At 39.7% G+C, this 16,026-nt stretch overlaps 1 non-coding gene across 1 annotated transcript; it reads left to right on the forward strand.

The window, feature by feature from the left end:
- The first annotated feature begins 14,886 nt into the window (after nt 1-14,886).
- On the forward strand, nt 14,887-14,990 carry LOC112739804 (small nucleolar RNA R71). Its single transcript, XR_003170742.1, has one exon. It is a non-coding gene; the product is annotated as a small nucleolar RNA R71 (small nucleolar RNA).
- Nucleotides 14,991-16,026: the final 1,036 nt, after the last annotated feature.

A 16,026-nucleotide genomic window follows, 5' to 3' on the forward strand; every position in this document is an offset into this window, starting at 1 on the left:
AAGGAATAAAATCCTGGCCTAAGCGGCTAAATCAAGCTGTCCATAACCATGTGCTTGTGGCGTGAAGGTGTCAAGTGAAAAGCTTGAGACTGAGCGGTTAAAATCGTGGTCCAAAGCAAAAAGAGTGTGCTTAAGAGCTCTGGACACCTCTAACTGGGGACTCTAGCAAAGCTGAGTCACAATCTGAAAAGGTTCACCTAGTTATGTGTCTGTGGCATTTATGTATCCGGTGGTAATACTGGAAAACAAAATGCTTAGGGTCACGATCAAGACTCATAAAGTAGTTGTGTTCAAGAATCAACATACTGAACTAAGAAAATCAATAACACTATCTGAATTTTGAGTTCCTATCGATGCCAATCATTCAAAGGATAAAGTGAGATGCCAAAACTGTTCACAGGCAAAAAGCTACTAGCCCCGCTCATCTAATCAAAACTAATCTTCATTGATAATTTTGGAATTTATTGTATTTTCTCTTCTTTTTATCCTATTTTGTTTTTAGTTGCTTGGGGACAAGCAACAATTTAAGTTTGGTGTTGTGATGAGCGAATAATTTATACCTTTTTTGGCATTGTTTTTACATAGTTTTTAGTATGTTTTAGTTACTTTTTATATATTTTTATTAGTTTTTATGCAAAAATCACATTTTTGGACTTTACTATGAGTTTGTGTGTTTTTCTGTAATTTCAGGTATTTTCTGGCTGAAATTGAGGGATCTAAGCAAAAGTCTGATTCAGAGGCTGAGAAAGGACTACAGATGCTGTTGGATTCTGACCCTCCTACACTCGAAGTGGATTTTCTGGAGCTACAAAAGCCCAATTGAAGAGCTCTCAATTGTGTTGGAAATTAGACATCTTGGGCTTTCCAGCAATATATAAGAGTCAATACTTTGCCCGAGATTTGATGGCCCAAACTGGCGTCCAAACGCCTAGAGACCCCTTTTCTGGAGTAAAATGCCGGAACTGGCACCAGAACTGGAGTTAAACGCCCAAACTGGCACCCAAGCTGGCGTTTAACTCCAAGAATGGCCTATGCACGTGAAAGCTTCAAAGCTCAGACCAAGCACACACCAAGTGGGCCCCGGAAGTAGATTTCTGCACTATCTGCACTTAGTTACTTATTTTTGGTAATCCCTAGTAACTAGTTTAGTATAAATAGCACTTATTACTATTGTATTCGCATACTTGATGAGGGCTTATGACATTTTTCACATTTGGAGAGGCTGGCCATTCGGCCATGCCTAGACCTTTTTCTCTTATGTATTTTCTATGGTGGAGTTTCTACACCTCATATATTAAGGTGCGGAGCTCTGCTGTTCTTCATGAGTTAATGCAAGTACTATTGTTTCTCTTTCAATTCACGCTTACTTCTTCTCCAAGATATACTCTCGTACTTAATTCAGTTAAGTCAGAATGAAGGGGTGACCCGTGACAATCACCCACTATCTTCGTTACTCGCTTAGCCAAGATCCGCGTGCCTGACAACCACAAAGCAATCTACATGATGTTCAACGTAGTCATTGGATGACAGCCGGAGTATATTCTCTTGGGTCTTGGTGCACGAAATTGTGATCATCAATGGCGCCAACATCTTGGTACGCACAATTGTAATCTCAGCTCTTTGTCACAACTCCGCACAACTAACCAGCAAGTGCACTGGGTCGTCCAAGTAATAAACCTTACGTAAGTAAGGGTTGATCCCACGGAGATTGTCGGCTTGAAGCAAGCTATGGTCATCTTGTAAATCTCAGTCAGGCAGATTCAAATGGTTATGGAGAATTGATAATTAAAATATGAATAAAATATAAAATAAAGATAGAGATACTTATGCAATTCATTGGTAGGAATTTCAGATAAGCGTATGGAGATGCTTTGTTCCTTCTGAACCTCTGCTTTCCTATTGCCTTCTTCCAATCATTCATACTCCTTTCCATGGCAAGCTGTATGTTAGGTTTCACCGTTGTCAATGGCTACCTCCCGTCCTCTCAGTGAAAATGTTCCAAATGTGCTGTCACCGCACGGCTAATCAGCTGTTGGTTCTCAATCATGTTGGAATAGGATCCATTGATCCTTTTTGCGTCTATCACTACGCCCAACACTCGCGAGTTTGAAGCTCGTCACAGTCATCCCTTCCCTGATCCTACTCAGAATACCACAGATAAGGTTTAGACTTTCTGGATCTCAGGAATGGCCGCCAATTGATTCTAGCCTATACCACGAAGGTTTTAATCTTAGATTAAAAACCCAAGAGATACACATTCAAGCTTGTTTGCATGTAGAACGAAGTGATTGTCAGGCACGCGTTCATAGGTGAGAATGATGATGAGTGTCACGGATCATCACATTCATCAAGTTGAAGAACGAGTGTATATCTTAGAACAGAAATAGGCTTGAATTGAATAGAAAAACAATAGTACTTTGCATTAATTCATGAGGAACAGCAGAGCTCCACACCTTAATCTATGGTGTGTAGAAACTCCACTGTTGAAAATACATAAGTGAAAATAGTCTAAGCATGGCCGAATGGCCAGCCTCAAAGGTCTAAGGACTAAACGTCCAAAAGTGAAAATACAATAGTAAAAGGTCCTATTTATAAATAAATAGTAGCCTAGGGTTACAGAAATAAGTAATTAATGCAGAAATCCACTTCCGGACCCACTTGATGTGTTCTTGGGATGAGCATTGCAGCTTTCATGTGTAGAGACTTTTCTTGGAGTGAAACTCCAGCTTTTATGCCAGTTTGGGCGTTAAACCCAGCTTTTATGCCAGTTCTGGCGTTTTGACGTTAGAATTTCTATGCTGACTTGGAACGCCGATTTGGACCATCAAATCTCGGACAAAGTATGGACTATTATATATTGCTGGAAAGCACAGGATGTCTACTTTCCAACGCAATTGAGATTGCACCAATTGAGCTTCTGTAGCTCCAGAAAATTCACTTCGAGTGCAGGGAAGTCAGAATCCAACAGCATCTGCAGTCTTTTTTCAGCCTCTGAATTAGATTTTTGCTCAGGTCCCTCAATTTCAGCCAAAAAATACCTGAAATCACAGAAAAACACACAAACTCATAGTAAAGTCCAGAAATATGATTTTTATTTAAAAACTAATAAAAACATAATAAAAACTAACTAAAATATACTAAAAACATACTAAAAATAATGCCAAAAAGCGTATAAATTATTCGCTCATCACAACACCAAACTTAAATTGTTGCTTGTCCCTAAGCAACTAAAAATCAAATAGGATAAAAAAAATAGAATATACAATGAATTTCAAAAATATCTATGAAGATCAGTCTTGATTATATGAGCAGGCTATTAGCTTTTTGCTTCTGAACAGTTTTGGCATCTCACTTTATCCCTTGAAGTTCAGAGTGATTGGCTTCTATAGGAACTCAGAATTCAGATAGTGCCATTGATTCTCCTAGTTCAGTATGTTGATTTTTGAACACAGTTAATTTATGAGTCTTGGCTGTCACCCTAAGCATTTTGTTTTCCAGTATTACCACCGGATACATAAATGCCACAGACACATAACTGGGTGAACCTTTTTAGATTGTTACTCAGCTTTGCTAGAGTCCCCAATTAGAAGTGTCTAGAGCTCTTAAGCACACTCTTTTTGCTTTGGACCATGACTTTAACCGCTCAATCTCAAGTTTTCACTTGACAGCTTTACGCCACAAGCACATGGTTTGGGACAGCTTGGTTCAGCCGCTTAGGCCAGGATTTTATTCCTGTGGGCCCTCCTATCCACTGATGCTCAAAGCCTTGGATCCTTTTTATTTCACCCTTGCCTTTTGGTTTAAAGGGCTATTGGCTTTTTCTGCTTGCTTTTTTCTTTTTCTTTCTTTTTTTTCACATTTATTTTTTTTTTGCAAGCTTTTCACTACTTTTTCTTGCTTCAAGAATCAATTTTATGATTTTTCAGATCATCAATAACATTTCTCCTTTTTCATCATTATTTCAAGAGCCAACAATTTTAACATTCATAAACAACAAATTCAAAAATATGCACTATTCAAGCATTCATTCAGAAAACAAAATTTATTGCCACCACATCAAAATAATTAAACTGTTTTAAAATTCAAAATTCATGTGCTTCTTGTTCTTTTGCAATTAAAAACATTTTTCATTTAAGAAAGGTGATGGATTCATAGGACATTCATAACTTTAAGACATAGACACTAAGACACTAATGATCATGTAATAAAGACACAAAAATAGATAACCCTAAAGCATAATTTTCGAAAAACAGAAAAATAGAGAACAAGGAAATTAAAGAATGGGTCCACCTTAGTGATGGCGGCTTGTTCTTCCTCTTGAAGATCTTATGGAGTGCTTGAGCTCCTCAATGTCTCTTCCTTGCCTTTGTTTCTCCTCTCTCATGATTCTTTGATCTTCTCTAATTTCATGAAGGAGGATAGAATGCTCTTGGTGCTCCACCCTTAGTTGTCCCATATTGGAACTTAATTCTCCTAGGGAGGTGTTAAATTGCTCCCAATAATTTTGTGGAGGAAAATGCATCACTTGAGGCATCTCAGGGATTTCATGATGAGGAATTTTCTCATGCTCTTGTCCATGAGTGGGATCTCTTGTTTGCTCCATCCTTTTCTTAGTGATGGGCTTGTCCTCATCAATGAGGATGTCTTCCTCTATGCCAATTCCAGCTGAATTGCAAAGGTGACAAATGAGATGAGGGAAGGCTAACCTTGACAAAGTAGAGGAATTGTCTGCCACCTTGTAGAGTTCTAGGGATATAACCTCATGAACTTCTACTTCCTCTCCAATCATGATGCTATGGATCATGATAGCCTGGTCTATAGTAACTTCAGACCGGTTGCTAGTGGGAATGATTGAGTGTTGGATGAACTCCAACCATCCCCTAGCCACGGGCTTGAGGTCATGCCTTCTTAGTTGAACCAGTTTCCCTCTTGAATCTTTCTTCTATTGAGCGTCCTCTTCACAAATGTTTATGAGGACTTGGTCCAACCTTTGATCAAAGTTGACCCTTCTAGTGTAGGGGCGTGCATCTCCTTGCATCATGGGCAAGTTGAATGCCAACCTTACATTTTTCGGACTGAAATCTAAGTATTTCTCCCGAACCATTGTAAGCCAATTCTTTGGGTCCGGGTTCACACTTTGATCATGGTTCTTGGTGATCCATGCATTGGCATGGAACTCTTGAACCATTAAGATTCTGACTTGTTGAATGGGGTTGGTGAGAACTTCCCAACCTCTTCTTCGAATCTCATGTCGGATCTCCGGGTATTCACCCTTTTTGAGCTTGAAAGGGACCTCGGGGATCACCATCCTCTTGGCCACAACTTCATAGAAGTGGTCTTGATGCACCCTTGAGATGAATCTCTCCATCTCTCATGACTCGGAGTTGGAAGCTTTTGCCTTCCCTTTCCTCTTTCTAGAGGTTTCTCCGGCCTTAGGTGCCATAAATGGTTATGGAAAAACAAAAAGCAACACTTTTACCACACCAAGCTTAGAAGGTTTGCTCGTCCTCGAGCAAAAGAAGAAGGAAGAGAGTAGAGGAAGAGGAAATAGAGGAGATGGAATGGGGTTAGTGTTTCGTCCAAGGGGGAGAAGTAGTGTTTAAGATGTGTGAAAATGAAGGGGTGAAGATGGGTTTATGATGAGCAGATATTTTATACGCTTTTTGGGGTTAATTTCATATAGTTTTTAGTATATTTTAGTTAGTTTTTAGTTTATTTTCATTAGTTTTTAGGAAAAATTCATATTTCTGGACTTTACTATGAGTTGTGTGTTTTTCTGTAATTTCAGGTATTTTTCTGGCTGAAATTGAGGGAGCTGAGCAAAAATCTGATTCAGGCTGAAAAAGGACTGCTGATGCTGTTGGATTCTGACCTCCCTGAACTCAAAGTGGATTTTCTGGAGCTACAGAACTCGAAATGGCGTGCTTCCAATTGCGTTGGAAAGTAGACATCCAGGGCTTTCCAGAAATATATAATATTCCATACTTTGCTCAAGGATAGATGACGTAAACTGGCGTTCAATGCCAGTTCTCTGCCCAATTCTGGCGTCCAGCGCCAGAAAAGGATTAAAAGTTGGAGTTCAACGCCAGAAATGGATCCAAACCTGGCGTTGAACGCCCAAAATGGCCTTATGCACGTGAATTACTTAAATCTCAGCCCCAGAACACACCAAGTGGGCCCCAGAAGTGGATCTCTATACCATCTGCTATAGTTTACTCATTTTCTGTAAACCTAGGCTACTAGTTTAGTATTTAAACAACTTTTAGAGACTTATTTTGGATCTCATGACATTTTTAGATCTGAACTTTGTACTCTTTGACGGCATGAGACTCTAAACTCCATTGTTGGGGGTGAGGGGTGATGCGCATAAACTAGTTATGCTACGATTTAGGAAATTGCACGATCGGCAAAATTCCTTCCGGCAAGTGCACCGGTTATCGTCAAGTAAAAACTCACAATAGAGTGAGGTCGAATCCCACAAGGATTGGTTGAGTGAGCAATTCGGATTAGAAGTGTGTTCTAGTTGAGCGGAATCAAGATTTAGATGAGAATTGCGGAATGTAAAATTGGCGGGAAACGTAAATGACAAGAAATTTAAATGGCAGAATCTTAAATTGCATGAAGTAAAGAGCAGAAGCTAAATTGCTGAAATTAAAAGGGAATGGGGGTGATTGCATGAATTTAATTGCAGAATGTAAAGAGAAAGTGGAAATCAGAAATGGGGAATTCATTGGGTTATAGGAGATATTGAGATCTCCGAATCAAAACATGTTTATCTCTTCCTCAACCAATGCGTTCATTGAATTTTGCTTGGCAATCTTATATGATTGGATCCCAATCCCTTGGCTCACCAATTCTCTCTAAAAACGAACAAATTCCCAATCCCTTGGTTTAAATGTTCATAAGAAGAGATGATGCTCGATCACTGATTATACCACACAGTTTCATGAACCACAATTTGGTAGGATTACATGTCACAATATCCATCCAAACCCCAATCCAATTCACTGTGAGAAAGCTTCTCTAGCATGAATCCTCCATTCCTTTCCCAAGGTTCTGAAGGATTCCAATTATGGGTAGTTTCTTTCCCAAGACAACTACCCAATGGAATTAGATCGAGAAGCTTTCTAACAAAATTCAAGAGAAAAGATTGAAGAAGAAGATAAACTATTATTGATTCATTGAATTACAATAGAGCTCCCTAACCCAATGAAAGGGGGTTTAGTGAGTCATAGCTCTGAATTCAATTACAAAGATATGAAAACTAGCCAAAAGAAAAGGTAAAAGTCCTCTCTAACTTAATTCTATCCTATTTATACACTTTCTATATTGAGCTTCTGTTGTGTTTCTTGGGCTTTGAGGCCTCTCCCTGCTTTCCTTTTGCCTTGGGTTTATGATCCATAATCTTGATGAGGCTGTTGATCCAAATTCTGTAACATTCATTGAGCCAACTTAGTGATAATCAAATAATGACACATGACTCAATAAATTGAAATTTCAGACTCATCAATCCTTCAGGCCCAATCCCATAAACCATGATATTCAATTGGGTTTCATACCAGAGTAAGTTTAAGTTAATGTTTGTGCTCAAATACTAACTTAAACCGCAATATTTTTGGCCCAGAAACCTTTTCCAAGAGTGGCATTTAAGTTGCAGTTTAAGCTTAAACTGTAGCTTAAACGCCAGACACTTCCAGTGATGCCTTTTGTGGAAGCACGTTTAAGCTTCAGTTTAAGGTTAAACTGAAGCTTAAACGTGGAAATGGAAGAAGGCAGCCCTGGAGGGTAACTTAGTCGAACACGTTTAAGCTTTAGTTTAAGGTTAAACTGAAGCTTAAACGTGGAGATAGAAAAGGCAGCCCTGGAGGTCGAACACGTTTAAGCTCCAGTTTAAGGTTAAACTGGAGCTTAAACGTGGAAATAGAGAAAGCCATCCTGGAGGTCGAACACGTTTAAGCTCCAGTTTAAGGTTAAACTGGAGCTTAAACGTGGAAGCTGAGAAAGGTAGCCCTGGAGGTGTCGAACACGTTTAAGCTCCAGTTTAAGGTTAAACTGGAGCTTAAACGTGGAAATGGAGAAAGCAACCCTGGAGGAGAAAACTTGGTCGAACACGTTTAAGCTCCAGTTTAAGGTTAAACTGGAGCTTAAACGTGGAAATGGCTCCCTGGTGCACTTCCTATTTCTGGCGTTTAACCTCCAGTTTAAGGTTAAACTGGAGGTTAAACGTGGAAATGCTTCCTGAGTGGCATTCTCATTCTGGCGTTTAACCTCCAGTTTAAGGTTAAACTGGAGGTTAAACTTCAGTTTCAGCATTTCTTAGCCTTCATGATTCTGGCGTTTAAGCTCCAGTTTAGGCTTAAACTGGAACTTAAACTCCACATGTGATATTCAAGCTTCCTTTATTGACTTTGTTGCTTCCTTGCCTAGCCTCTTCTTCCCTGAAATCATCCAAACAATTGCATCAAAGTCTTGCAAAATTTCATGAGAAATCTTCCATTCATAGCATTCAAGTAATATAACTAAAACTCATGGAATTTGCATCAAAATCATACTGTTTGGATGGTTCATTGCTTTGTTATTCTTTTAACCATTCTTGGTTACTTTAAGCTCAAGAAAATGCATAAAACAACTAAAACTATCAAAAAAATGCTAGTGAAACTAGCCTAAGATGCCTTGGCATCACAACACCAAACTTAATACTTGCTTGTCCCTAAGCAAGTCCTGAGTTATTTGAGAAGAAAGTATGAAACAGAAAGCAATTACATTGGCTATATTAGCAAGCATTTTAAGTTCATCAGAAGGGTTTTATGCAGAAAGTTGCAGCATCACTTTTTCATTCTTATCAGGTAAGATTATCACTTTTTCATTGCATCCATCAAACACTGCTATGGCCTCTTGTTACTCTTATGTCCTTGGCACTTTTCTCTTCTTTGTTTTTCTTTTCTTTTTCTTAGAGCTTCTTTGCTCCTTGTTTGCTTAGTGTCATGTGTTGCACCAGCCTTTGGCATTTTCTTTTTCTTATCAGTGCACTACACATATCCACTTCAGGCATTTTAGTTCACATTTCTTCTTGAGACATTGGTGCCCAGCACCTCTTTGTGTGACTAAATGTTTTGTATTTAGGTTGCTCTTGATAATGGACTTTTGGTTGATAATCCCGGGTTAGTTAACCCAAGTTACCAAGTGTTGAAACACTCCTCAGAACCTATTCATCCAAGCATATCCTTAATACATAAACACCACAGGCATTTGTCTCAGAAGTTCAAACCATTGGTGCCTAGCTTATTTTCTCAATTTTTTTTTTTGCTTTTTGGTTGCCCTTTTTCAGTGGCTTTTTCTTCTTCTTTTTCTTTCTTTTTCATGGCCAAAGACATTTATTCATCAAGATCCATAGACAGTTTTCAATTTCTACATAAAAAATGATAATTCTACACTCTATTTCCAGTGATCTGACTAAACAATCAAGCATGCATACCACCACTTAATTCTACTTGATTTGTCACTAATTGAGCCAAGTTACTTTTGTTCAAACTTTTCTTTTATTTTTGGAAACAGAACAAGCATGGCAAGCACTTGTTTAAGAAGGTGAAGTTATATCCAAACATCTAGGCATTCACTTTATTCAAAGCAATAAACAGACAAATATACTAAAAACTTCACATTCCAGAAAGATTCAACATTTACAGTTTAAACCAGAACAAGCATGCTTTTGTTTGCCCTTTTTAAAGAATCATCAAGGAACAATACCACCTTGTGAAATTCCTTGTTTTCTCTTTGTTGCCAGGAAACACTTTGATTTCTCCTTCTTCTCCTAATTGTTGCTTCATGTTTTAAGATCCTTGTTTCCTTTCCTGCAAAGAGTGATGAAGTTGCTTGCTTCTCAAGCACTTGAGTGGTTAGCTCAACTATGTGTGGGTAAGTATCTGAGTCTTAAGTTGGTGTGTGAACACCAAACTTAGTCTCCCACTTACTTCTCTGTTCTTTGAATCCTTGAGTTCTCTTTGGAATGAAGTTGCTGCTAAGGGTTTTAAGCATTTCTGTGACTGCTTAGAATGGTTGTTCCTTTCATATAATTCAAAGGTTGTTGTGTTCAGTTGATCTTTATGGTGGAACACCAAACTTAGAGTCACACATTCCCCTTTGAATTATTGATCCACGAATTCATTGTTTGGTGTGAAACACCAAACTTAATTCTTTGCAATGCACAGAAACTACTTCACCCTTTTTATTGAAACAAATAAAAGAAACAGCAAAAGGGTAAGTCTTTGACCGTTCACAATGAAGGTTCGTTGTGACTTTTCTTCCATGATTTCTACTTGTCCATATTTGGAGACCTTGGTGACAAGGAATGGTCCAGACCACCTTGATTTTAGCTTCCCTGGAAATAGCTTCAGCCTAGAATTGTAGAGCAATACTTTTTGTCCTTCTTCAAATTTCCTTGGGGCTATGTTGCTGTCATGCTTCTTCTTTGCTCTTTCTTTGTAAATTTTGGCATTCTCATAAGCTTCAGCTCTGAACTCTTCCAACTCTTGAATTTGCAACATCCTTCTTTCTCCAGCAGCTTTGCTGTCCAAGTTCAAAAGTTTCAAGGCCCAGTATGCCTTGTGCTCCAACTCCAGTGGCAAATGGCAAGCTTTTCCGTATACTAGTTGGTAAGGAGACATTCCAATTGGTGTTTTGAAAGCTGTCCTATATGCCCAAAGAGCATCATCTAGCTTAATCGACCAGTCCTTCCTTGAAGTTCCCACAGTCTTTTCCAGGATCCTTTTGAGTTCTCTGTTAGATATTTCGGCTTGCCCACTTGTTTGTGGATGGTATGGTGTGGCTACCTTGTGTTTGACTCCATATTTTAGAAGCAATGCCTCTAATGGTTTGTTGCAGAAGTGGCTTCCTCCATCACTGATGATTGCTCTTGGAACCCCAAAACGGCAAAAAATGTGTTTTCTGAGGAAGTTCATGACTACCTTATTATCATTGGTTGGAGTTGCTATTGCTTCAACCCATTTGGAGACATAGTCTACTGCCACAAGAATGTAATTATTTGAGTATTAGGAGGGAAAGGGTCCCATGAAATCTATCCCCCATACATCAAACAATTCAAGTTCCAGAATGAATTTTTGTGGCATTTCATTTCTTCTTGGCAGGTTCCCCGCTTTCTGGCATTCATGGCAGTGCTTCACTAGTTCCTTTGCATCTTTGAAGATAGTGGGCCAATAAAAACCACACTGCAACACCTTAGCTGCTGTTCTTTCTCCTGCAAAATGTCCTCCATAAGTGGAGCCATGGCAGTCCCATAAGACTTCCTTTCCTTCTTCCTCTGATATGCATCTTCTGAGTATGCCATCGGAACATTTTTTGAACAAGTATGGTTCGTCCCAGATGAAGTATTTGGCATCATTTACCAATTTCTTCCTTTGATGCTTGTTAAATTGCAACGGCAAACTCCCAGTGGCCTTGAAGTTTGCTATGTCTGCAAACCAGGGTGCTTTGTGAATTACCATGAGTTGTTCATCAGGAAAGCACTCATTTATATGTGTGCTTTTTGCGCTTCCTTCTTCACATGGTATCCTTGATAAATGGTCTGCCACCTTGTTCTCTACACCCTTCTTGTCTTTGATTTCAATGTCAAATTCCTGCAACAAAAGAACCCATCTAATAAGTCTTGGTTTGGATTCTTGTTTAGCAAGTAAGTATTTTAAAGCTGAATGATCGGTGAAGACAATGACTTTAGATCCAATGAGATAGGATCTAAATTTGTCAAATGCAAAGACTATTGCCAAGAGTTCTTTTTCAGTGGTTGTGTAATTCCTTTGGTTAGCATTCAAGACTTTACTGGCATAATAAATCACATGTACCAAATTGTCTTTCCTTTGTCCTAACACTGCCCCAATAGCAAGGTCTGATGCATCACACATCAGTTCAAAAGGTAAGTTCCAATCAGGTGGGGCAATGATAGGTGCAGAGGAAAGTTTTTGCTTTAAAAGTTCATAGGCTAGCATGCAATTTTTATCAAATACAAAGGGTGTATCAGAGACAAGCAAGTTACTCAAAGGTTTGGCTATTTTGGAAAAGTCTCTAATAAACCTTCTGTAAAAACCAGCGTGTCCCAAAAAACTCCTAACTGCCTTGACATTACTTGGTGGAGGTAGTTTTTCAATGATTTCCACCTTAGCTCTGTCCACCTCAATGCCTCTATTAGAGATTTTGTGGCCAAGGACTATTCCTTCTGTAACCATGAAATGACATTTTTCCCAGTTTAATACTAGGTTAGTCTCTTGGCACCTCTTAAGCACCAAGGCAAGGTGGTGTAGGCAGCTAGGAAAAGAATCTCCAAACACAGAAAAATCATCCATGAAGACCTCAATAAATTTTTCAATCATGTCCGAAAAGATGGACAGCATGCATCTTTGGAAAGTGGCAGGTGCATTGCACAATCCAAAGGGCATGCGTCTATAAGCAAAAACTCCATATGGACAAACAAATGATGTTTTCTCTTGATCTCTAGGATCAACTACTATCTGATTATAGCCTGAGTATCCATCCAAAAAGCAATAGTAAGCATGTCCTGCAAGCCTTTCAAGCATCTGATCCATGAATGGGAGTGGGAAATGATCCTTTCTGGTGGCTTCATTGAGCTTCCTGTAGTCTATGCACATCCTCCACCCAGTGACAGTTCTTGTGGGTATGAGTTCGTTCCTCTCATTTGGCACCACAGTTATGCCACCTTTCTTGGGAACTACATGGATGGGACTAACCCATGGGCTATCAGAAATGGGGTAGATTACCCCTGCCTGCCATAACTTCATGACCTCCTTTTGTACCACTTCTTTCATGACGGGATTCAATCTTCTCTGAGCTTGGATGGAGGGTCTAGCATCCTCTTCTAACAAGATTTTATGCATGCATATGGATGAACTTATCCCCTTCAAATCAGCTAGGGTCCATCCAATGGCATCTTGATGAGTTTGTAGCACCTTGATCAATTCTTCTTCCTGTTCTTGACTCAGGGCAGAGCTAATGATAACAGGATGACTCTCATCACTACCCAAGTATGCATACTTGAGATTAGGGGGCAATGCTTTGAGCTCAGGTTTTGGTGCTTCCTTCTCTTCTTTCACTATCTCTAGCATGTTTGGCATGGTTGTTTCAGCAGCCTTGATGTCACTAACTTCTATGTCCTTGGTGAACTCCTCCTCTGCCACTTCCTTTGTTGTTTCCTCAAAGGTTTCTTGTACTGCAATGTCCACTACATCCACCCTCATGCATTCCCTTAGTGATTCTGATGGATAGCTCATTGCCTTGAATACGTTAAACACCAATTTCTCATCATGTAGTCTAAGAGTGAGTTCACCCTTTTGTACATCTATGATGGCTCCAGCAGTAGCCAGGAAGGGTCTTCCCAGAATTATTGAAGCTTTGGCTTCTTCCTCCATATCTAACACCACAAAATCAGCAGGAAATATAAAATCTCCCACCTTCACCAACAAATCCTCAACTATCCCATGAGGGAATTTAAAAGTTCGATCTGCCAATTGGAGGGCCATTCTTGTTGGTTTGGCTTCCTCAATCTTCATTCTTCTCATCATTGTTAGAGACATCAAATTGATACTGGCCCCTAAGTCACACAAGGCCTTCTCCACCATGACTTCTCCTATGATGCAGGGGATTTGGAAACTGCCTGGATCCTTCAATTTCTGAGGCAATTTGTGCTGGATGATGGCACTGCATTCTTCAGTTAACAACACAGTTTCCTCGTTTCTCCAGCTTCTTTTCTTGGTCATTAATTCCTTTAAGAATTTTGCATAGAGTGGCATTTGCTCTATTGCCTCAGCAAACGGAATGTTGATTTGAAGCTTCTTGAAAATCTCCAAGAACCTGGAGAATTGGCCATCCTTTTCACTTTTCATCAAACGTTGAGGATATGGTGCTTTAGGTGTATAAGGCTTCAGGACCTCTTTTTCTTTTTCTTTTGTTGCAGACGATGTAAAAGATTGTCCTTGTTCCTTATCTCTCACATTTTCCTTTGCTTCATCCTCTGTGGTTTCCTTTGAGATCTCCTTTAGATTCTTTCCGCTTCTGAGGGTTATGGCCTTACATTCTTCCCTTGCAATAGCCTTGGCAGCATGAGAACCGCTTGTCCCAGGGGTTTGCTTAGACAAATACGCAATTTGATTTTCTAGCTTCTGGATGGCAGCTCCTTGGTTTTGCAGGTTAGAATTCACTTCTTCCTTAAAAGCTTTCAATTCGGTTATGTGTTGACTCATGGTTGCAAGCATTCCTTCTATCCTGTTTAATTGATCTTGAAATTGTTGGTTCGGATTAGGTTGAGCAGGTTGATTATTTTGGCTATGATATGGTGGTTGAGAGTAAGTGTTTTGTGTGGCTTGGTATGATCTTTGGTTGGAGTTTTGGTATGTGGACTCGTTATGTTGGTTTTGCTGGTTTCCCCACCCAAAGTTTGGGTGGTTTTTCCAGCCTGGGTTGTAAGTGTTGGAATGTGGATCATATGGTTGCCTTTGTTGATTTCCTACATAATTGGCCTCTTCCCAATCACCTCCTTCAGTGCTTTCTTCCTCTTGCTCTTGTGTGTGTATTGCAGCCACTTGTTTTGTTTCTAATTTCCTGGTGAGCTCTGCTAGTTGCTTGGCAAACACCTTGTTTTGGGCTAGAATTGTATCAACATGGTTCAGCTCCATGACTCCCTTAGTGTTGTGTCTCTCTGATGCATAGTAGTACTCATTCTCAGCCACTGTCTCAATCACTTCAATGGCTTCTTCCACAGTCTTTTTCCTGTTCAATGAACCTCCTGATGAATGGTCTACAGCCTTCCTTGATTCATAAGACAGTCCATCATAGAAAATATGCAATTGTACCCAGTCATGGAACATGTCTGGTGGGCATTTCCTTGTCAAATCCTTGAATCTCTCCCATGCCTCGTAGAGAGTTTCACCATCTTGTTGTCTAAACGTCTGAACCTCAGATCGAAGCCTATTGACCTTTTGTGGGGGTAGAAACGTGCCAGAAACTTGCTTTCCACCTCATCCCAGGTTGTTAGGCTCCCCCTTGGGAATGATTCCAGCCACTTAGCTGCCTTGTCCTAAGTGAAAATGGGAACAAAAGCAGTTTATATGCATCTTCCTAGACTCCATTGGACTTCACAGTGTCGCAAATTCTCAGAAATTTTGTGAGATGTTGGTTTGGGTCTTCATTAGCACTTCCACCAAATGAACAATGATTCTCCACAAGTGATATTAGCTGTGGTTTGAGCTCAAAATTGTTGGCCTGAATGGGTGGTTTCTGGATGCTGCTACCACAATTCCCAGAGGTTGGGTTTATGTATGAACTAAGAACCCTCCTCTCAGGAATGGCATTGTTTCCATCAGCTCTCTCATGGTTGTGAACTTCTCTATCCATGTTGAGATCTAAAGCTTCCTCAAAATTGTCCTCAGATTCTCCTTCAGATTCCTCTTCTCCCAGTACTCTCTTCCCTCTTGCTTCCCTTCTCAGTCTATGAAGGGTCCTCTCTGGTTCGGTATATGGAGGAGTTGATGTCTCTCCTCTCCTACCTGTCATACAAGAACACAGCACAGGCAACAAACAAGTGAAATACTCTTGGTTAATGGAAGAGTATGGTTAGAGCAGTTGAGGAATTAATTCAAACAGTTAGTGAGTCAGTGAGTTAGTTGCTTGAATTTAAAGGCATAAAGAAAGAAAGCATGTAACAGAGTGCAGAAATTAAAATTCAACAAGTAACGTGTACTGAATTAATCAAAACAAAAAAAATGCTCAATCTAGTTAACTTCCAATTTGAGAATTGTCAATCGAAAACCAATTCCCCGGCAACGGCGCCATAAACTTGATGCGCATAAACTAGTTATGCTACGATTTAGGAAATTGCACGATCGGCAAAATTCCTTCCGGCAAGTGCACCGGTTATCGTCAAGTAAAAACTCACAATAGAGTGAGGTCGAATCCCACAAGGATTGGTTGAGTGAGCAATTCGGATTAGAAGTGTGTTCTAGTTGA

Source organism: Arachis hypogaea, chromosome 13 (assembly GCF_003086295.3).
Source record: "Arachis hypogaea cultivar Tifrunner chromosome 13, arahy.Tifrunner.gnm2.J5K5, whole genome shotgun sequence".
NCBI classification, from domain to species: domain Eukaryota; kingdom Viridiplantae; phylum Streptophyta; class Magnoliopsida; order Fabales; family Fabaceae; genus Arachis; species Arachis hypogaea.